The 24,693-nt window shown below is 33.9% G+C and overlaps 1 long non-coding RNA gene across 2 annotated transcripts; it reads right to left on the reverse strand.

Annotated features, from left to right (window-relative positions):
• Nucleotides 1-14,054: 14,054 nt before the first annotated feature.
• On the reverse strand, nucleotides 14,055-17,338 carry LOC143233562 (uncharacterized). Of its 2 annotated transcripts, XR_013018213.1 has the most exons (3): nucleotides 17,063-17,338; nucleotides 16,621-16,696; nucleotides 14,055-15,786 (listed from the first exon to the last, which is right to left on the reverse strand). It is a non-coding gene; the product is annotated as an uncharacterized LOC143233562 (long non-coding RNA). The 2 variants fall into 2 exon arrangements; XR_013018212.1 differs by having other exon boundaries at nucleotides 16,621-17,310.
• Nucleotides 17,339-24,693: the final 7,355 nt, after the last annotated feature.

Here is a 24,693-nt window from a genome sequence, read left to right on the forward strand (position 1 = left end):
TTCCATAGAATGTTTTATTCTAGTGAGTAGTCAGTTAGGCCTACTGACTATATATGTGTGATATACTTGGTTACCGAGTGTGACTAAGCATCTCTTAGGTCTCCAAATGAGATCTAAAGAACTACCGAAATAAAAATGTATATTCACAGAAATACAATCACAAAATAAAAACATAAAATACAAGGGCAACTGGGTGCGTCGAACATGTAAGAATGCTGTTAAATAATAATGGTTCAACCAAAGAAAAGTGAAAACCACGTTAAGTTAAACAATACTGTGGCTGAAGGCTCAAATTAACTTACAACTTTAGGAAATGTAAGAAACTAAAAAAATTATGAAAAGTTCTTAATTCTAATAAATTCTTTTTTTTTCTGTTATAAGGACAAACTTGACTTTATACTTGAGAACATATTGGCATTAAAAACAAGCTCAGATCTGCACATGAACGCACCTAGCACAAAAGATTCTTGTTCACTGGAAATTGATTCTAGCGCCTGGACGCGGTAGCCTATCATTGTTATTCCGTGATCGATCCGTTGATAGAGAATACAGCTTTCAATTTCTCTTTAAAACATGTTATCATCCCTGCACGAAACTTGGCTACTTGCTAAGTACTGCACTTACAACTTGTGTGCACTCAACGAAACAAGGAAGATTGAAGAGCCTATTTGAGCAACTCTTTGTGTCCACGTAGTAAAATATTAAGAAACAATAACACAATTTTGAAAAACTCATCTCCGTTTAATACAAAGAACAGAAAACACATGGTACTTACCTGTACTTCACCCCGAAATGTGGAGCATGATAAATGTTTAGTATTTTTGATGATCGAAAGAAATTAAACGTAATTATAACCAAGCAATTCTGACAAGGAAAAACTAATTGCCAAAATAAATTTAAATCTAAATACTTCGCAGAGAAAAGTACTTCAGACAGTGAATAAAGTTAGAGTTGTTGATATTTTTGTAAAAATATCACGTGTATAAATGTATACCATGTTACTCTTTACTGAAGAGTATGGCCGTGTGGTTAAAGTATTCGACTCGTAATCTGAGGGTCGCGAGTTCTAATTTCCATCACACCAAGCATGCTCGCCCTTTCAGAAGTGGGGGCATTATAAAGTTACGGTCGATCCTACTATTCGTTGGTAAAAGAGTAGCCCAATGGTTAAGGTAAGTATTTATTCGTCGTTTTGTTCTAAATTGTGAATAATTTGTGTAAAATAAATATTTCAAAATTAAAACAAAAAACATAAGTTTTAAAATACAAATTATTTGAAAATTTATAAATTTTCTCTCAGTAAAGATAGCTATTTTTAAGTGTTAAATGTTACCATTTGAAATTACCTGTGATATTATAACACAGAAGTACATGTTACTTTTCGGCAGATGGCGTTTCATTTTTGTTCTGTATTTTCGATAACAAATTTATCTTTATGCCATTTTTTGATTTCTGTAACTGAATAAGTGTTTATTATGATTTGCTTATTTGTGTTTTGTGAAATTAACTGTGTCATAAAATTTTATTTGTGATTTCGTATATTTTCACCATAAGTAAAATTAAAAAACATAATCTGTGACGTAGTTCACTGTGGATCTCATTTTCATCTATTTAAAACTCCTCAGTATTATTCACGCCTAAATGAATTTAGGTTATTATATAGTGAGCTACAAAAAGCGTTAAAACCGTTATGAATATCGTGCATGCATTACAATTATACTAGACATAATTGTGTATCTTTGGTACATTGTATATAGTTCTCTCGATTGTAAAGCGGTTGCATTTTAAGTCTAATTTGCAAAACAATTACAAATTCATTCAGGAAGTGTGTGTACTTTTCTTACAGCACAGCTAAATTGGGTTATTTACTGAGCTCACCTAGAGTAATGTAACCCTTGAATCTAGCATTATAAAGCCATAGACTTACCGCTGTATTGGCGGGGGCTTCAGGAAATGATTCTGTATCTTAAAGAAAACTGAAACCTAAATTTTCTCATGAACCGAATCACTGAGCTTAGGATATCTGTATTCTATTCGGTCAGTGAATCCTGGACTATAATACTAAGTAGAATAAGAAACATATCAAAAATTAAACATAAAACGTCATTTTTATACTTGCAGCAGTTATTTACTAACAGACGAAATATGACTTATTTTGTGTTGAAAATAGTAACTCCTTTTGGAGATATGTATTTTATTTACAACCAGTGTTTTGAAATATTTCGGATCCTTGTGTCTTTATATTAAGCTAATCATCTCAACAATAGCTTGATATCCCATAAAGCTTACCGTATAAAACATGACATTCTAGCAGTATGTGATTAATTTTCACTGGAGAAAAAGGTGCGAGAAAGCCATTGAATTTTCTTGAGGAATGTTTTATTAGTTTTTTACAATAATTTAACAGAAGAAATAAATACACAATATCAACAACAACACTGTTAGATTCCAGAGTCCAAACAAGAGACCAGAAGTCCCTGAGGTTGAAGAGTCAGCGGAAGAGGAAGAATAAGATTATAGTCGAAGACCCACCATAGGTCACTGGGATGGAAAGAAGAAAAGATGTACACTGAGGAACGACTTGATTTGTCAAGCCATCCACATCTACACAAAACAAATAGACTAAAAAAATCAGAAAAATCAACAGATCCTTTGTATTCAGTCAAATGTTTAAATACTTTTTAAACGAAACAAAAATAAAATTTTTAATTTGTTGGCAAAATGTGTGTTATCCGTTGTTTCCAAAGCTGAACATAAAACTCATACATAACTAACCTCATCCCGTGCAGTGGATCGATTCCTTTAGTGGTAGATAGGGTCGCTGTATCCGGTGTATGAAGGTGTAGCAGTTCAGATGATGTTGAATAATCCAGCAGTAAAAATAGTAAGGATTGTAAGTTTTCTATAAATTGCACATACGAATATATGTTACTTTCTTATTTTACATCTTTTTATACCGAGTAACTGATCTCTTGTTTTCGTATTTAAGGCTTAGTTTGTTTTTATACTTTTGGCTCGGCTTGTTTTTCCGTTTAGGTTTAGTTTTTTTTTGTAATTTAGCCTCAGTTTAATTCTGAAATTCTTTTTCTAAAGCAACTAGAGAAATATTCCATTGCCAGGTAGTTACGAGCACTGCGTGTTATTTAGTGTGCACTGAAATATTTAATTCACAACGACTTTTAAAAATCGTGTTTGTTCATTTTTTTCGCATTCTTTCAAATTATAACTTTAATAAGATAAAAATAAGAGTGAAAATTACATTTAAAATCAATTTTTGTTGTTCACATCTTCCGTGATGAATTCCAAAATAAATCAATTATGAGGTATGCGATTAAAACATTGCACTTAAACAGAAGTTTCGTCACCTTTCATAGGCTTATGAAGCCTCAAAGCTTTGACACCAGTAGACAAAGTTATTGTATTTGCTCAAATAACACAACTACATCTCAGAAAAAATACAATTTTAGCCATAAGAAATGAAAATAACGTAAGGAATGTAATTTTATTATAAAATTCTTGCTGTGACTATATTACTTTTGGTCGAGAATTCATGTTAGTGTCTTTAGTTAGGCGAGTCATAACTGACATGTGGAATAAATGTGTAATGTGACTACAGTATGGCGACGGTTAGAACATGCCATTGTATGCATATTAATGTTACCAAGTAATACTTAAAACATGCCACTGGATGTTTGTTTTGATGGCATCAGGAGGAGGTTCAAATGTATTAGAATGTTTTGTCGTCATTATGTACATCTAGAATTGAAACATAGAGTAAGCTGACATAGTAAAGAGCTGTAACTGAAACACAGAGCAAGCTGACCTTTTAAACAGCTGTAACTGAAACAGAATAAGTTGACGTGGTAGACAGCTATGACTAAGACTGAATAAGTAGATGTGGTAGACTGCTATGACTGAAACACAGATTAAGCTGGCGTGTTGTTACTTCACATCTGGTCTAATGTTCTTAGTGTATTAACCACTAAACACTAATATTTCTCTGCATCATGTTGGATAATTGACCAAATATATTGAAACGATCAACGTTACATGAGTAAAGACAGTCACTGTTTATAGTTTTGTGGATATATATGATATATTTGTAAAGAGGTGTGTTTATTGATCAAAATATCATTTGTCAAGCATGACTAGTTTCAGTGGTAAGTGTGATGATTACGTTTAAAATTGTGTTTATAAATAATTGTAGTACCTTTAATCTTTCACAACCCGTATTCACAGACAAAATCTATGTAGATGGAACTAATCAGTTGACTTTTTGTGGGAGTCAAAATTAAAAGAATTAAGCAGGAAGAAGTATTATTATTACTGTGAGTCACGAAGATAGTGGAATTGTTGTCGTGCAGAAGTACACAATGAGTTATATACACTCTTTCCACTAAGAGGAATTGAACCTCGGATTTTTGCATTGTAAGTCCGTATACTTACTGCAGACCGACAGATGGATCTGGAGTAATTGCGCAAGTGTGTTATTTTACTTTTCGTATTAGGATAGACGTTAAGTACAAAGATGTCTAAGTTGCATCTGTACATTCTTTTTATTCGCAGCTTTGTTGTGCTTTTATGTTCGGTAGAGTTTTTGTGTTAACATAAAATTAAACACAGTCTCTCTTGATGTATTTTTTTGTTTTATACTTGCAACAAAACAGTTACTAACTTTATGGGTGTTATCGTGACGTAATTCCAGTTCACTGTTAGGGACTAACAGGTATGGACTGAGTGGAGAAAATTATTTCTTTTTTTTATACAAAGTCTGGAAAAGTCTGAAGGTTTGGGCACTTGACTCGCAATCTGCGGCCCAAAGATTTGAATCCCGTCATCAAACAACCTTGACCATTCACCCATGGCGAAATTATAATGTACCACTAAATCCACTCTTGGTTGGTAAAAGAATAGTCGTGGCTGACTAACAGCCTTCCCTCTAATCTATCAATTCAAAATTAGGGACAGCTAGCGGAGATGTCATTCAAGTTTCTTTTGCTAAATTTACTAATAAATATAAAAACAAATATTTAAACATTAGTTTGAAATAAACAACACTTATTTCTGTTCACATAATTGAAATTATGGGGAAAATAAACATAAGTAATTAATGCTTTGCACAAAAATGAAATTTGTCGGAATTGCATTCAGAAACGTGACATTTCTAAGGGGACGAGGTCATGAGATCATGTAGTATTTAAAGTCTTATGAGATGATGAAACCTGTAAAAAGGTCATTTAGATGGAAGGATAATGTCTTTGGGTAATTTCAACATCAGATTGCATCAAAGCATTCCCACAACTAAATGCAGAATACAAGGCATTCATGGAGGTTGTACGATTAACAAATCCCCCCAGTGGCTCAGCGGAATGTCTGCGAACTTATAACGCTATAAACCGAGTTTCGATACCCGTGGTGGGCAGAGAACAAATAGCCCATTGTGTAGCTTTATGCTTAATTCAAAATAACAACAACAGAATAAACAAGAGTCCGTAATCTTTTATATCTGAAAATAGTTAATCAAATCAATGCAAAGGACCACAAATTTAAGAAGAAGCGTATTTTTAATTAATAATTTTGTTTGTTGTTTGTTTGCTTGTTTGTTGTGACCCCCCCCAACGGCACAACGGTATGCTTATGGACTCACATCACTAGAAATTGGGTTTTGATACCCGTGGTGGGCAAAACACAGATAGTTCGTGTTTACTTTTCTGTTATTTTAAAAACAAAATACTGTATGCAGTATACCCTGAAGTAAAGATTTGAGAGTGTGTGGATATTTTCTTCCTACACAGCCACATCGAGCTATCTGCTGAGCCCACCGAGTTCACTCTAACCCCTGATTTTAGCGCTGTAAATCCGTAGACGTACTGCTGAACAAGCGGGAAGCTGTTTTGGTAAACATAGCGTTTTAATTAAATATTATTAGGTATTCTTAGTAATGACGTGAAGCACACAGGTGTATGATAGACATACCAATATGTTTGTTTGTTGTTCAATTTCGCGGAAAGCTACGAGATGGCTTCTAGCGCTTGCTGTTCCAAATTTTGAAATCATACACCAGAGGAAACACAGTTATTCAATATTATTTGTTTGAGTGTTTGAGCCCATCTTAAAACCGTGTAAGGGGATTGACCGTTATATTAAACTCCCTAACTTGTACAACTATTTTTCTTCTTACTAGAAACCCATAATACACTGGTAGTAAAGTTTGTTTGTTTGTTTTTCAATTTCAAGTAAAGCTACACGAGGACTATATGCGCTCGCCATCCCTAATTTAGCAGTGTAAGACCAGAGAGTAGGCAACTAGTTATGACTGCTCAAGGCCAACATTTGGGCTACTCTATTACAAAGGAACAGAGGGATTGGTCGTCACTTTCTAACACTATCACTGAAAGAGCTAGCATGTTTGGTGTTGCGGGGATCGATCCCTTGACCTTCAGGTTTGGAGTCGAGCGCCCTACCAGTAAAGAAAGATTTGTATAAAATTATTATTACTCTCATAAAACATAATGTTAAATAAACTACTGATTAATACCTCACTGCCTACTAGAATCACCAAGTAGACACTTTAAGATATATTTAAAATTTCAAGAGGATCTTAACAGCCCCCAATGGCACAGTGGTATGTCTGTGGACTTACATACAAAAACCGGGTTTCGATACCTTTGTGCTTTAAGCTTTGTGCTTAATTCAAAACTTAAGTTCAAAAACAGTCTATCTGTGTTTATATATGTTTCAATAAGAACTTTAGTTATGATATTAGGTACGTAGAATGTCTACGTGATGTTATCATTCAAAGAAGAGAGGAAATAATACGTAATAGTAAATATATATATATATGGAATTGTTAACTATTTTACCAAAACATACTAAATCGTGACAACAACTGTTGCCACCTCCTGAGAAAGCTTTTCTATACACTATAAACCATGGAAGTAATGAAGAAGTGTCTTACTTTTACAATGTGTTTCAACAAAAAGGAACATTTTTAAATGTTAAAGAAACAATAAAAGAAAACCGTAAACCGTTTCACTCCATTACTTCTACAAAGATCTTTAGTATCGGCTCCTTCTTCATCAGTAATTTTATCTCTAGGACAAGGCATACAGGCGTCAGAAGCAAAATGTGTCATATGTGTCCCTAGTGGACACGGCAGGCATTTAGTTTGAAATCCATTGTCAAAGTGACCAGGAGGACATGGACTTAAAACCGTTAAAAGTACATAGCTTGGCATTTATTTACTCAGTGTTAATTTTTATAGTCCTATCAACGAGTTTATTATCAAAAACGAATTTATTGTGTCAAAACTCTATGTTATTAAAAGTTTTATATCTTTTTTGTGTTTAATGGAAAGTATTAATGTTACTGTGGGTAATATATACTTACAACACCTGTCAGCATCTCTTCGGTATCCTCGAGTGCAAGTGAGGTTTTCTCCTGTAACATACAGTGGAGAAAATAACCGAAAGTTAAATCTTTTTTAGTTCATTTACTGTCACCGATAGGAATATAAGATTTTTCACAGTGTGAGATTTGTGCGAAAAAAAAAACTCGTTCTTCAAAACGGTTTTTAACAGCAGGTTTTTATTTGTTTATACACTTAGTAACTGAATCAACTCATTAAACTAATCACAGAAATTTGGAATTTTGTGAAAGCATACAGGTTTTCTCTTTATCAATTATGTTGTACCTTGAGGTACGTTTCATTTATTTTGATACTTCCCTTTCAAAATATTTATTTGGCAAAGTTTATTGTAAAACTGGTGTCACTATTTATTCTAATGTCAGTTATAAAACACAGACTCTTTTGGGAATACTACGCTGGTAAATGTGTCAGTATATGATTTTGAGGTGTCTTACAAACAAGAAAAATTATATCAGGATACCTACGAAATGCTAAACTGTATCATAAAGCTGTTCCGATAAATTATGTTGTACTGCGACTTCATATCGCATTGATTGTCACATTAGTTGCCAGTTTGCATATTCAAAACTGTTTTGGTATGGTTTATTCATACCTATAAACTGAAGAGTATGATTACTATGAATTTCAATAATAGCCTGGCAATGATACAGTACGGATAATATCACGAGTTCTTCTTTATCATTTCCCTGAAATATTCCTTGCAGGTCATCTCTAGCATTAGTTCATGGTATAAAGTGAATATTCCAAGAGTATCCTATCGGTGTCAATATAAACATATTTAAAGATTGCATCAACCCACGTAGCATGTTCGATTTGGCAATGTAACTCATGAGACATGGACGTACAGATGTTCCTATGGTTTGTCTTTAGAATGTGTAGCATTTATGGTAATATTTATAGGAATTAGGGGTAGATACGTTTACCAATGCTCATACCACATTTCCGCATGGACAAGTCCTCTTGTGAAAATTGAGATAATCTGTTTTTATGTTCTTTTGAAAGTAATAAATTGTTCACTTTAGATTATTTGGAAGTGAAGCCTCACTTTTATATGAAAATGACACTGCTCACATGGATTAAAATTGTGAGTATTTTTAACACTCTTGCAAGCAGTCTATTTCGTGCATTTATGTTGTTGAGGAACGCACTTGAAGCTAATAAATTTAGGATTTGTTTTGCTTGTTTTGGAATTTCGCACAAAGCTACTCGAGGGCTATCTGTGCCAGCCGTCCCTAATTTAGCAGTGTAAGACTAGAGGGAAGGCAGCTAGTCATCACCACCCACCGCCAACTCTTGGGCTACTCTTTTACCAACGAAAAGTGGGATTGACCGTCACATTATAACGCTCCCACGGCTGGGAGGGCGAGCATGTTTAGCGCGACTCGGGTGCGAACCCGCGACCCTCAGATTACGAAGCGCACGCCTTAACGCGCTAGGTTAACGCCATAAATTTAGGAGACATTCTGAAATGGGTGATATAAAACTTTTTATTACAAAATTCATATACATTTCAACGTTTTTAGATTACAGAGCGACTAGGAAGGAGATTTGAGGTGACGATTAAATAGAGAACCTCAGTCAATAACATGATAATCACCCTGTGAATAACCCTAGATCCAAGATAAAATCAACAACAAAATACTATAAAATCCAACATCATTTGTCAATAAACCTAATAATTCCTTCTAATACAAGAGTAAAACCACTTTAAACCGACACAAAGTAAAATACTTTAATACCTAAACTTATAACTTTCATTGAATATTGTTGTGTGTATTATAATTTGAAGATGACACTTCTAAGTTATAACATATAAACGATTTACCGTGTTTCAATAGTTTGGGTGGGGATAACCCAGATATCCTATTCTGTGATTTTCTGATTAATTCTAAACAAATAAACTTATCACTTCTACACAATACTGTATACGTGTGTGTTTTCTTATAGGAAAGCCACTTCGGATTATATGCTGATAACACCGAGGGGAATGGAGCCCCTGGTTTTAGAGTTGTAAATCCATAGACTTATCACCGTATTCAGGGAGAGAATGCAATACTCTATATAATATATATCACAAAACATGAACATTAGAAGCTAGTAGGCCCGGCATGATTAGGTGGGTGAAGGCGGTCGACTCGTAATTCGCGAGTTCGAATCCCCGCCGCACAAAACATGTTTGCCCTTTCAGTCGTGGGGCATTATAATGTTACTGTCAATACCAGTAATTCAAGAGTTGGCGGTGGGTGGTGATGACTAACTGCCTTCCCTCTATTCTTACACTGCTAAATTAGGGTCGGATAGCGGAGATAGCCCTCGTGTAGCTTTGCACGAAATTCTAAAACAGAATCATTTACAACTGATGATAATAGTTTTGGTTGGACATGAAGACAATAAGGTAGATCTGGTATTTATTGAAGACGGAAATTCCTTTTATCATGTGATAAATAAAATTGGCGAGGATATTCCGTTTCTTGAATATTTCATATTGTAAATTCATAAAAAAATTCCTTTGTTTCTGTCAAGTCAAACTCATGGATTCTGGGATTAAATAATATGTTAGATCTAAAATACGATTTTCACAAATCACTAATTTAAAATCCGTAGTGAGTAATTTAAGAAAAAACTGGGTTAAATATCTGAAAACAAATCTGATTTTCAGGTTAAATATTTAACTTCATTAACCTCTGACTCTCCTTCAATTCTTTATAGCTTTAAAAAACCACCGTTTATAGAAAAACTCTAAGTTTGAAATGAAAATATCTAATTTTTATACGTAAATATAAATATAGAGCTAAACAAACAAGAGTCGTACAGCAATTGTATGAACAATCTGGAACCACATTATACAAACTAAAGACAGATCGAACGTGGTGTGTACAAGTGAGATACCTCACATTCTTAGGTTTAGACATTTTAATGAACACATTATATTCGTGAGGTTGATTTGACGAAGAGCATCATCTTTACTTTTAACATTGTTAACTGTTAAAACAGAAGAATCACATTTTGCAATAACTCTAACCAACACATTCAAATGAGGTTAAACAAAATATCGCAAACATATGGTGATATTAATAATCGATACTGCCAGTTAAACTATATTTCAGATACTTTCCGAACTGTTTTGTGTATGAACATCCGGCTTGGTTGTTTACAAAAATAAATATCAAATTTTAAAAGTGATACTATTGTTATCATATTCATCATCTTACGTATACATAGGCAAAATAAATTATTTTTTAATCAGTACACATGGTCGGTAAAATATCAAAGGTTACGGCTGAAGTACATTTAAAAGCGAGATGGGTGATTTCGATTTAAGTGTTATTGCTGTTAAATTAATAACGTTTAATAAACTAAAATGAGACCTGAAACCAAATACTTTTAATTTAACTATAACATTTTCCCATTTCCGCGTCTTCGAATTGCACGTCAGTCAACACAAATTCGCCGCCATCTTTCTGTCGTATTCTCTCCCAACTTGTCACTATTTCGTTAATAGGTGTGTACCAATTTATTAGTTGTCCTTCTTCTTTATTATGGACGTCTTTTAAACAAACTAGTGTTATAGTGAAACCAAGTTCAATTTCGTGGTCTACTGTAGAACCTCAAGCAAGCAGTAAATTAACGTAAATGCACATTAATTCACATAAAATAGCTATAGATAATTATTCTTGGCTTCACGGTACGCCTTATATTTAACTTTCTTTACTGTTTCTAAGTAAAATATCTCTGTTGCTATGAACATAAAATATTCTTGTTTGAGTGACTTAATGAACTGATGCTAAGTGATAAAGCTTTATTAGCAATAGTGACAAAGGTATTGTTTATTGGTTTTATAAATTTAAGGCAAAGCAACATGAGAGGTATCTGCGCTAGCCGACCATAATTTAGCTGTGTGAGAGTAGAGAGAAGGCAGCTAATCATCACCACCCACCGCCAACTCTTGGGTTATACTTTTACTAAAGAATAGTGGGACTGACCGTCACATTATAACGCTCCCAAGGGTGAAAAGATGAGCGTGTTCGGAAGGACGAGGATTCGAACCCGCGACCCTCAGATTACGAGTCGAACGTCTTAACAATCAGGCCATGCCAGGCCTGATAAAGGTATTGTTGCCTCAATCACACTGGAGCAGCTTACTTTGTTGTTTTGATAAAAATCACATAAACTACATACAGTATCAGACTGGAAATACAAATGGTCTTTTGAGAAATATTTGACCTCTCATTATTTTTTTGGTATATGGTAGTTGATGAGCTTCGTTAAAAAAGTTCTTATTACTGTTAATCACACTAGTGTTTCAATTTTACTGGTACTATTTAGTGGTAATACGTTTTATGCGTATTCTTTAAAGTTGTAATGATAGCTGGATTTCATTACAAAAGGAGCGATTCGGAACTGTATTCCCGCCGTGGGCAAAACGCAGACAGCACACTGTATAGGATTGCACTTACACCCTTGTGAAAATTAATTGATTCAAATGGTCATTTTACAATATTTTCAGCATGGCGGCCGGTGTAGACTCGCTGATTTCCTTTAATGGTCATTTTTTCACACAGCGTCATAAGCTGTGTTTTGCGGTACAGTCGATCTATTTTTGAAATATATGACGAAATTTTGACGAATATTACGTCATTCGAAATTGCGTAAAGGCAAGGAGACCAGTCAAGAAACAACTTCTTACCAACTCAATAAAGAAAAAAACGATATCAATGGGCTGTGAAATACAAAAACTGGACACAAGAACAGTAGAGGAAGGTGTTATTCAGTGACGAGACTAATTTCTTCGTACAGGGTTAAAGTCTGCAAGTTCGCAGATTTCCAGGTGAGAAACTTTGAGAATCTCACATCAATCAGTTCGTAAGAAGATGTTTTGGAGCTTTTTCAGCTATTATGGCGTCGGAGGCTTACATATTGTAGAAGGTATGACGTGCAGACAACAGTACATCGAAGTTTTGCAGAGAAGAGTCGTTCCAGAATTGAAAAAGAGATTTCCAGATGGATCTGGCATTTTTCAGCAGAATCTGGCTCCGTACCACACATCGAAACTTGTGAAGAATTTTATGAGTGCAACGCGAATAAAGGTGCTGGACTGGCCTGGAAACTCTCCGGACTTTAATCCAATTGAAAATCTTTGGGCGATTTGTAAAGAAATACTTCGGGGAAAAGACTGTACTACGAAAGATAAGATAATTAAGGCCATAATTGAGGTGTGGTACCGCGATTTAAAAATTAGTAAAGATTGCAGTCAACTCGTGGACTCGATGCCAAAAGCGGATTAATGATCTTCTGCAAAAAATAAAGGCGGTCATATCATGTATTAATTTGTGAGTAATTTTTGTATTCTCAGAAATAAAACGCAAAAAAACTGATAAAATCGAAATGTTCCGTCTTGTTTCAATTGATTTGCACAAGGGTGTAATCTCACAAATTTACAATGACAAAATAAAAGATAATTATGAAAAATTAATTAATTAACAGTGTTTCGAGTTTTTAAATACTTATTTTTGTTAATAAAAATACAAGCAAACTGAAGACAAATATGCATTCTCGTAAACCAAAGGACACAGGTTCGAACCCCCGTAACAACAAACATGCTATTTCAGCCATGGGGGCGTTGTAATGTGACGATCAATACCACTATTCGTTGGTAAAAGATTAGTCGAAGAGTTGACGGTGGGTGGTGATGACTAGCTACCTATTCTCCAGTCTTTCACTGCTAAATTAGGGGCGGCTAGCGCATACAGCCCTCGGGTAGCTCTGCGCGAAATTCAAAACTAAACAAATACCAAGTCTATAGTTTCTTATGAATTAGGAACTCAAATTACTATATTGAGAAGTTATAATATGGAAAATTGAATCTCCCATCTTTTCTGCTTACTGCATTAACTGAATTAATCTCAGTGCCCCTACCTACCTCTTGCCATTTTTGGAAGTACTTCTTTAGGTACACTTTCTTCTGAATATGACTCAAACAGAGCTAAGTTACCAAATTTTATAAATTATTGTGCAATTCTAAGATACTGATATTGTAATTTATGACCTTTTCTTATTTTGAAATGTACACATACTAAATCTAAAAGATTGTTGTTTTGTTTCACATCCTACTGTAAAATTTTATGAGACTTGATATTCAGTACTGGGTCAAGCCTCAAATGAATAAAAAAGTTCAAAATAAAAAATATTATTGTTTACTCTACTTCTTTATTTACTGTTCTGTATTTTAAGATAACTTAAATTTTAGAACTTTATATAACTTATAACTTAGGTGTGACGATTTTACAAAATACTAGTTCACACAAATACAGCCAATACAGGTCACTTTGTAAAGACGAGAGTTTTAGGTTCTTTAATAAATGGATAATATTATGAGATTTTAAGATATTTAAACAAAACCTCTGTGTTTTTATATTATAATGTTTAGTCATTCTACAAAGAAAATAGTGTAATTCATTTGTAGGGTTAATTCAAAATTTAAAATGAATCTTCCATTGATCTTCAAATAAGCACAGTTACCTTATGAATATTGATGTACTGTTTGTCATCTGAACATAACTAACAAGTGGAAGAAATTCCTCTGAGCTGAAAACCGAAAGTGACAGTAAGCAACAAGAAGATAATCTTTGTTACCTTATTTTCAGTGTTTATTTAACTAAACAGAATTTTATGCATTAGTATATATTTCATAATGTCTACATGATACATTATAAATTACAGGTGACATGCATCATTCTCTTGGCTTCAGTATATTCAAGGACCATGTTTAACTCTGTTAAATTTGATAACTTTAGTCAACTTTAAATGAGCAATTACAATAAAAAGTATTTAATTAAATACTTTATTTCATACTGGAAACATGAAATAATAAAAACAATAATATATTTATTTAATTTGGTGAACTTAAACAATGACATATTTGGGTACTTAAATAAGGACAAAGACATACGTTTACACAAAATCAACTTAACTCGTTTTATTATGCACACACTTTTTTTGGTATTTGAGGACACTAACAAGGATAATATCTTTCCCAAAACATAAGCTTGATGTATAATATTTTTCAAAATTGTTTGCTAAGTTCAACAGTTTTAATAAACTAAAGAAATGTAAGCAAAAATATAAAGGACTCTTTCCAAAATGATTGCAAAGTCATTTAATAAAACAAGCTTATACAATAATTTTCATCCAAATAGCCTGTATCTAAATGCGAGACATTACAGTAAACTATGACTAAAGATTTACTATTACTGCATAGTTGAGTAATTACTATAACATTGCTCATCAGACTGCTATAATTTTATATTTCACAACTTTGATATGATGATCTCTTTATCACATCAATAAAGTTACACATAACTTACGTCATAGTGAAACAGGCATACATTTTATACTTGTGAAGAATATCCAAGTTTTAACTAAAGAAAATACTGAGCAACATTAATCATTAAGTTTACCACAGATAGTTACAAAAATGACTGGTCCACTGCCCATAACTTTTATTTATAAAGATATGTTCCAGCAAATATTTAAAAGAAAAAATTAAAGTTAAATCAAAATAAAATGTCTTGTTTCACATGGAAAGTTAATGTTAGTATTAGCATGATAAAGAGTAATATTATAATCTGGAATCATACCACTGATGAATGCAAGAAACTAAAAATAAATTTGTCAAGTGTAAAACAAGTTCTAAAACACGGATCAATAGTTTTTCATGTTTAACTTTCATTTTCAGTATTGCTACAGAATTTAGTAAGTTTTACAGACTGATTGATATATAGGCCACCTAATTTATGTATAAATCTTCAAACACAAGTTTTATTGTGTGAGAAGACTGCAACACTAAAATCATTCAGTGTAAAGGCCTTTACTGTTTTCCATGATTAATTTTTAATGGAAGATTAAGAAATTAATAGAAGAAAAAACCTGCAAATGAACAGACAAAAATATAATTACAATTTCACTTGTTACTGAAAACCAAAATAATCAGTTTTAGGCACAAGGATGTTAATCCAGTTTGTGACAAAAGAACTTATCTAAGCTGAAATATAGATAGAAACAAGTTTCTTCCAGCAAACTGTTTTAAACTGATCACTTTCTTGGCAAAAGAAACAGACACTTCATAATTATGTTACTGAAGACCCAATCCAGGAACTTCAAACTACTTTTGTCTAGCAAATTACAACTAGTTATATTGTTATTTCACTTTCCTTTCAGTTCTATGAAAAAGAGGTTCTCATTTAACATTTAGATGTGTAGACATAACAAAGAAATAAAAATCTAGACTAGTACTTCCTGAAGTCTTGTTATCCACATCTCCTCTTCAATAAATGTGGTTTCTTGCACACACACACACCCTTTTTCAAATGAAGAGATACAATACACACATACAGATTAAAATGTTATATGTATTGTTGCAATTACTTATAACCTCATTAATAAAAAAAATTATATTAAAATGCTTAATTTTGCATCATTACACAATCAACTGCACCCTAACTGCTATTGTTCCCTCCACCTACACTTTTGGAAATGTTTATCAAAACCATATTAATTGTTCCCCTGTAAATCTTATATACCCTAACTGCTTCATTCACAATATAGAGAATACAAATAAGTAAGCCATACACTGGCCCAGTGGTTGCAGCTGTAAGTCACTTCAGCTTCTTGTAGCCTTTGTATGCAAATTCTTATGGCAGAAGAACAAAACTTTTATTGGTACACATGACAGCAAATAATGTAATGGAGACACAGAACAAATGATTCTTTCTATTTCTTCTGCTACTGCTTTGGTGTGTGAAGTGTATGTGTTTTCTTAAAGCAAAGCCACACTGGGCTATCTGCTGTATCTATTGAGGAAACAAACCCCTCATTTTAGTGTTGTAAAGACGAAGACTTACTGCTGTTCAAGCTAGGGGCACTGTCTTAGTTAATGGATGCTTTACCATCAAAATTAATCATCATGCCTCTGAAACCTCACGTGATGTGTTTTTCCCAGAAAGGTCGAGAACTTTTTATTTTTTTTGTGTCATTTTAATGTAATTGTTTGTCACATATGTAAAATTTATACATACAACAGATTATAAGAAACACTAATATCTTTCAATGTTACCTTAACTGTACCATGTGAATAATAGATACATAGTAAACTTATATCTCTCTAGAGTGATCACTCTTAATCAGATACGTACTTGTACGATGTTCGACTCCTGTCATACGAGCTTGATACCTCCTGTGATTGACTATTTCTCACAGAACACGGTAAACCTACATTACAAAGAACATAGTTCAGTTCAGCCAGACAGATCATCATTTCTCGTCAGAACGGATAAGTTGATGTTCACGTTTTATGGACTGACGACCAGAATAACAAACGTGTTGTAATTGTAAGATACGTACTGTTGACTATCACATAACATTTAGGAGATCCTGTCGATTACAATTCACTTCCAGGCTACGTTAACGACGTCTGGCTTAGTTTATCACAGTAATGAGATATCTACACAGAGTTAATCAACTAAAAAGTTTATCGATATTCAGGAACTTACATTCCTTAAATTGATCTTTATTCAATTCGATCGTTCTAACTGGTATTGACATACAACCCAATTAACAAATGGATATTACACTTACCTCTCCCACTACCGCCATGCTTGTTTTTATATTTCTCTTCCTTGACTTACGCGCCAAGTAGTGACTGACCGATTTATGGTTTTGGTTTCCCTTGTTTGACATAAAAGGGTGAATTTGCTTACCAAAAAATCACAACCAACTGTGCAAAGTATCAACTAAATCGTTCTTGAAATTCGTTATTATTAATTTTTCTTCATTTAATCAATGTAGAAATACTGCATTTGAGACTACAAGTAACATTTATTGCATCATAAATGCAAAATAATAGTTTAGCATGACATCTAGCAACAATCGAAGCTCAATAACAATTTTATACAGAAAACGTACATAACAGATCACGTTGTTGTATTAATATCTCCAAAATGATAAAATTTGAAAATTTTACTTTATGTGCTGAGGGTTTTCATCAGTAAAGATGTTTTCTGACTGATTTTATACAAAAACATGTGATTTAAATCAGTAATATCGCTCAATTTCATTTCCTTTTTTTCCAAAACAAACAAACCTACTGAAACATAGTAAGGTAAAATAACATTTTATACAGCTGACACTCCAAAGAAATTTACTAAAACTTTTCTAATGGCCAGCTGTACATATGTGCAACTCTATAGCTACCATCCTAATGTTGCCTGGCATGGCCTAGCGCGTTAAGGCGTGCGCTTCGTAATCTGAGGGTCGCGGGTTCGCGCCAAGTCGCGACAAAACATGCTTGCCCTCCCAGCCGTGGGGCGTTATAATGTTACAGTCAGTCCCACTATCCGTTGGTAAAAGAGTAGCCCAAGAGTTGGCGGTGGGTGGTGAAGACTAGCTGCCTTCCCTCTAGTCTTACACTGCTGAATTAGGGACGGCTAGCACAGATAACCCTCGAGTTGCTTTGTGCGAAATCCAAAAGAAACAAACCATCCTAATGCCAACTATCTCTCCACTTCCACTGAAAACAAAGCTTGAAAGACTAGATCTCGATCTAAATATAGAAGTAAACACTCCCATTAATCTTCAGTAAGAATAATCTATAAATTGAACCAGATATGAAATCCACAGTTATTACACCATATATACAGTGATAGACATATGAGAGACTAAACCTCACAAGATATCAATGGTTATGAAAGAAAATAGTGCCATTATTCTCGGCTTTCAATCAGTTTCAAAACGTTCAAGTTTCTACATTTTAAACTACATCATAAAATTACTTCAAAGAAGGCTGATATGTTAAGAAATACAATATAAACCTAAATATATTTTTCCGAATGAAATCAGACTGGATGCCAAGTGTTCAACACAACGAATTGGAAAATGGTCCTTAGAAAACTGACAGAACAGTTCTGAATGAAAATAAAACTGATTATGCAGATCAAAAATTATTCCATGAATAAAGAAAAATAACATTTTCATTTTCTAAATTTCTTATGCCACATTACATGAAAATATTTATTTTTATGAGAAAAATGAGAATTTTGTTGAAGAAACAATAGCTTAGTTACAACTGTTTTCGGTTCAGTATTATACTTTTGCAAACGTTTTAAAGTACAAGCAACAACATATATTATTTATGACTAAAAACACCCGATAGAAGTTAAAATGAATTATATTTCATACTTTCCTGAAGGTTGGAGACTTGAAAAATAGGAACGGCTAGCGCAGTGGCCCGGCATGGCCAAACGCGTAAGGCGTGCGACTTGTCATCCGAGGGTCGCGGGTTCGTGCCCGCGTCGCGCTAAATATGCTCGCCCTCCCAGCCGTGGGGCGTATAATGTGACGGTCAATCCCACTTTTCATTGGTAAAAGAGCAGCCTAAGAGTTGGCGGTGGGTGGTGATGACTAGCTGCCTTCCCTCTAGTCTTACACTGCTAAATTAGGGACAGCTAGCACAGATAGCCCTCAAGTAGCTTTGTGCGAAATTCCAAAAAAACAAAAAACAAAAGCTAGCGCAGATAGCCATCGAGTAGCTTTGCGCGAAATTAAAAAAAAATTCTTCAACTTGTTATATTTTTGTGATATTCGAATCGTGTATATTTAACAGAAATAACTTGAAAGAAAGGATTTTTGCTTGAAAAATTGGGTGGAAATAAAGGTTCCTAGATTTTATTATCATTATATCTATTTTTTTTTTTTTTTGTATTTCAAAATTGATTTAGAACGCAGTATAAACAATCTTTACCTAATTTAAAACAACGTTGGTTTGTAACAGTATCCAATAGATACACCGCTTATACGTAATTACGTCAGAAGTAGAACTCACGTGACCTAAAGGAACAAGTTTCATTTGAAAAATTTAGAAAAAGAATGATGGCACAGAACTTCCGTAGAAAATGTATTAATTTCTTCAGATTTGGAAGAGAGTGAAGTAGGTTGTTCTTTTAAGTACCGCATCTCATTGTTTTAAAATATTTTTCCAATTAACGTTTAGAATAGGCTCTAATTTAATATAATAACTTTTATCTCAGTAATGACTTTCCAACTTTCTCAACAGTCAAAAAATTAGGGTTGATATATCGTACCCCTGTGCTGAACTTTTTTTGCCAGAGGCAAATGCTCTATAAGGAGAGATAGTTATACAAGTTATCATGTATAACAGCGAAATACCCCAGTAGATAAAAAAAATAATAATATTTTTCTCAAAGTCCCAGATTATGTGTTTATGCAGAAGAATTGAAAACCACAGGCTGCAGTCGCAACCGTGCTTTAGGCTTAGGTATATTCCAACTCGCTGGTAAATCATTAAACGTGTTAAGTTATCGTAATCTTTAAACTAGTTTATTCAAAATATTGTGTTTTAATAATTCATTATCAGAACTAAAAGTAATAAATTTAATTGCAATGAGTCTCTTCTATTGAGCAACAAATTTGAGCTTCAGCAGACCACGATCACTTGTATTTGGAGAGTTTGGTTTGTTTTGAATTTCGCTGAAAGTTACATGACGGTTATGTGCGCTAGCCGTCTCCAATTTTGCAGTGTAAGACTAGAGGAACAGCAGCTAGTCATTACCATCGAACGTCAACTCTTGGGCTACTGTTTTCCCAACCAATAGTAAGATTAATCGTCACATTATAACACACCGACGAATGAAAGGGCGAACATATTCGGTGTGACCGGGATTCGAACTCGTGACCCTCAGATAACGAGTGAAGTGCCTAACTACCTGATCATGTCAGGTCGTCATTTGGAGGGTAGGAAAACAAAAAATCCAGAAAAGGAAGTGGATGATAAACTTGAGGAGGCTAAAGTTGTAGATGGTTTCTTGACAAGACGTGGGTAAATAGGAGAACAAAATCAGATTTTGCCACCTATGGAAACAGGTGAAGTATATAACTGGCAGAACAGGCGATATAAAGGGGTTAGCAGAGAAAACGTTTTTGTGGTGCATGTATACGAGATAGGGGTCAGTGCGAAGATAAACAAAGTGCAAAAAGAAATAGAGGCAGAGAAACGTTTCGCATTAGAAATGGGTATAGAAGCAGAGATGCCAACTGTTTCAAATGACAGCCTAATGATTGTAGACTGAGCCCTTTATCATTTGCGGCTACTAGACCTCACCAATGTTTCTAAGCTGTTTATTATTATATTATTATTATAACTATTATTATTTATTACTGCTATAGATTGCTCGTTTATGACTGTGTTTTGTGTATTTAATAAATAAATTTTAAAAAAATATTTTGAAACTCTGTCTTTTATTTAGTTCAGAGTAACAAGCATACTGGTAAAACACCATTGAACATGCACAAACAGTAAGCAGAAAATGGCTTTCAGTGATGTTGAGAAATGGCAGAAATGTACCAAATGGCAAAAACTAATAATAAAATATGACACTCCAGTTAATACCAAGTTTATTCAAAAACCAGGCACAAAACTGAGGTCTATACTATGTGAAAACTACACTGACAAACACCACACCAACATTATTTATGAAATACAATGTGATGACTGCCACGACTTCTATGTTGGAGAAACAAGTAGAAAATGGAAACCAGATTCAAAGAACATAAAAAGTCACCTTCACACGTTTTCGAACACTGCAAGTCAAATAAACACAACATAACCATAGAAAACACTCAAATACTAAATAGAGAAAGAAACATAAACAAACGCAAAATTAAAGAAACCTTACTTATACAACAACTTCAACCCAAAATTAACCAATATAAAGGAACGCCTTTATACCTATATTAATATAATAAAATAAAATTATATATTCAAACATCTAACACCGCCCTCTACATTCCGACAATCAGTTACACGACCCCTTCCAAACTTGTGGTCAGCTTCCTGTTAATCACATTTTTCATTGTGAACCTGACGGTGACCGAAGAAGGTCGAAACGTTGGTCGCTCTTCTATGTAAAATATTTTCTCAACCCAGACGAGCCGTTTTTGCATATATAGAAAATGTCTTTGTGTAAGGACTAGTTAATGACACTTATTGTAATAGTTTTGCAGCTGTTTTAGCCTTTGCTTTCATGAGAATGTCTCTGGATGGTTGAGAGTTATAACAACATTGTCCTTTTGACTGCATACACAGCCATATTTTTCGCTATATCGAAGTCTGGGAACATTTTTCTGAATAGATGTCCTGCATGATCGACTACAGCTAGGGGTAAATTATGAGACATGACGTGAACATCACTTCTGCACTTATGGTTTCATATTCTGAATTCTTACTCATAATTGTCGTTATCTGTATCGTTTTTGTCTTTGCCTCAGCCTTTTGTTGGTGAGATGCCGATTTTGTATGTCTGGAACAATCGTTTATCCCGCCATGTGCCACAGAAAAATCTATATGACAAACTGTACAAAACGCATGACTGTCACTGACTTTTGATGCAATGACCAGATATTTTGCACCATACCCTTTCCTAAATTTTTGATTCACAGTTTTAGTCATTTTAGATTTGACAGGAACAAGACAATCTGGTGAAGGAGGCGTCTTTTTTCCCCCATTTTGTGAACGGTCGCATTGATATTCTATGCCGCTTAGTAAACGAGAAATACCCATCTGTGCAAGCACTGATTGGCTGACAAGCACTGATGACGTAACTGTGGATTCCTTTACGTATCCAGTATGAAGAAGCACCGCACTTAAACTATTGGTATACGTCGGAGAAACAAATATTTTTTTATTATTTCATGCACAAACAAGATTATTGCAAGGAGCCATTCGGACTATGTCTTTTATTTATTATCAAAATTTATTTGTATCTCACCAGAAATTTTCTTTTCACCTCTTTAAAGCCCTGAGGTAACAATTTATCACTTTATTGTATAGGCCTGTATAATATATAATAGCTTCAGAGTTGCAACAAGTCGTAATGTTTGTCTGTATGAGCGAATAGTCGTAATGTATAACCAAACTCGTAATGATTACTCTCAAATCGTAATGGTTGGCATCTCTGTAAAAGTAGCCATAATGGTGGACGTATAAAAAATGAAATTGATTACTATAGCAGTGCATGGTTGAAAGAGGAAAATTTGACATAATGAGATAACTGAGAAATGGTTAAACATAAATGGTTTTGATGACGCAAAATCTTTTAAATATAGGATTACAGGCTATTTAACAGGAATAGAGTACAAAAGAGGCAGAGGAGTGACATAATATGCAAAATATGAAGTAGATCCTGTAGAAGTTGAGGATATCAAAGACAACAGCAAGGGGATTAAATCCATTTGGGTTCCCATTTATCATAATAAAGGACAATGAATTTTAGTGAGAATTTGTTACAGACTATTAAATTATACGTCACAATCAAAAAGAAAACTGGTGAAACAAGCGTAGGCATTAAAGTAAACAACGACAAATCCGTTGTACCTCATTCCTTAGATATTTGAAAATTGACGTGAGACAATTTTACTGATATATGTATATATATACACATTAAATACAATGCACTGTCAAAAAATTATACAGTTTTAAATATCACGACAGTTAATACAAACAACCGTATGAGACTAAATTTACACAGCACGTGAATGTGCTCAGACACAAATGTTATCTTATTGTCATAACATAACTAATAATCACATGATCTAGGTGTTTTTAGAAAGTTGGGGCAGGTTTTAAAGAGCAATGGGGGTTTTCTGGTAAGGTTTTCTGACCAATTGACAGATATGAAAAGTTTTTACCAAACCGAGAAATCTCTTGCCTAATTTCCAGCAAAAGAAATGTCTTGCAATTTTGACACGTCTTGCTGACTCTAAATGACCTCTCATGGAGAGTTTATGGGCTACTTTCAATATATCACAACAATACACTTTTGTAAAACAATTTGATAAACTAGCCCAGTTCTCTGAGGCTAGTTTATTTGGTAATCTCAATTTTCTTATGAGCACACCATTTTTGAAAATAATACCGCTTGGAACTTTCTTCAGTTCATCTTTTGGAAGTGCGTATTTAAATAATGAAGAGATCTGTAGATCGTTTTCCTGCTCAATGATCAGTTTACTTCTCGCAAATAAACTTCACCAGTTGAATCAGATATCTCACTTTCATCATTGTCACTCACCAATGAGTGTAGTAACAGTTATTCACAGAATTCTCTTTGGGTCCAAAACATTTCTTTTTGGCTTAATTTCTTTGCCTAAGCTCAACTCACAGCACATGAAGGAAGCTTATGGATTATCCTCAACAACAACATCATCTTCATATAAAACAGTGATCGGCTCACTAACCATTTTGGGTTTGTTAACAAATTTTCCCCTGGCCAAATCGTTTGCAAACAATAATGACATACTATTAATTGGCATAGTAGGTCTCATTCCACCCGCAACTGGTCTTGAAACTAGGTCTGATGTTAAATATATGTTATGAAGAGGAACATTATCAAAGCTTCCTTCAATACCCTGACAACAATGGCAGAACTCGAACCTAAAGTCAATATACCTTCTAACAATGGTAGTCGAGTCGCTCTAGTATCATGTAAAATACGTACGGGTAGGAGATTAGCAGTGTCGTTTATGAAATTACAGAACCAACAGACACAAAAAGTTTAAATTCCTCCTTAACTACGTTAGCCCTTCTATAAGTGGCCAAATCAACAACATCGAATGATCTGGTAAAACTACATCCATATGTGGACACAGATGCACTGGGTGTTGCCTCTGTTTCTTTTTCAAACTCCAACAACAGGACATAATATAATAAGGTGTTTATAGAAATGGAAGACAGGCCTTGATGATTTTGATAAAGTTTTTGTCCAATCTGCCAGAAGATTTCGAACTATAGGAACTGCATTTTTAATAGTATCCTCAACTTTAGGGGTACAGGTTTCTGCTTAGCTGGGAAAATTTCTTTTATGAAAAGTGGTTTTATGAATTAAAGTGTAATCATTGGAAAGAGCAGCTGCTTTCATGTAATGTTTTAACTTTATTTTTGTAGAAATAAAATATTTTTGTGGAAACTTGTACAGCATTTAAATTCCTAAATTAAACATAATTGACTTAATTTACCAAAACTTTGTCAGTATGCATAGAATTACAACACTTATCAAAATAAACCTCTTTTTCATGGGCGAATTGCATTTGAGTTTGACCATCATGATTGTAGTAACCTCGAAACTTTTGCCGATGAGATTCTGGAACTAGGTCATATACTTACAGGATAACTGTTTTAGTATTATCATAATCTGTGCAAT

The sequence above is a fragment of the Tachypleus tridentatus genome, chromosome 12, assembly GCF_004210375.1.
Source record: "Tachypleus tridentatus isolate NWPU-2018 chromosome 12, ASM421037v1, whole genome shotgun sequence".
NCBI classification, from domain to species: Eukaryota; Metazoa; Arthropoda; class Merostomata; order Xiphosura; family Limulidae; genus Tachypleus; species Tachypleus tridentatus.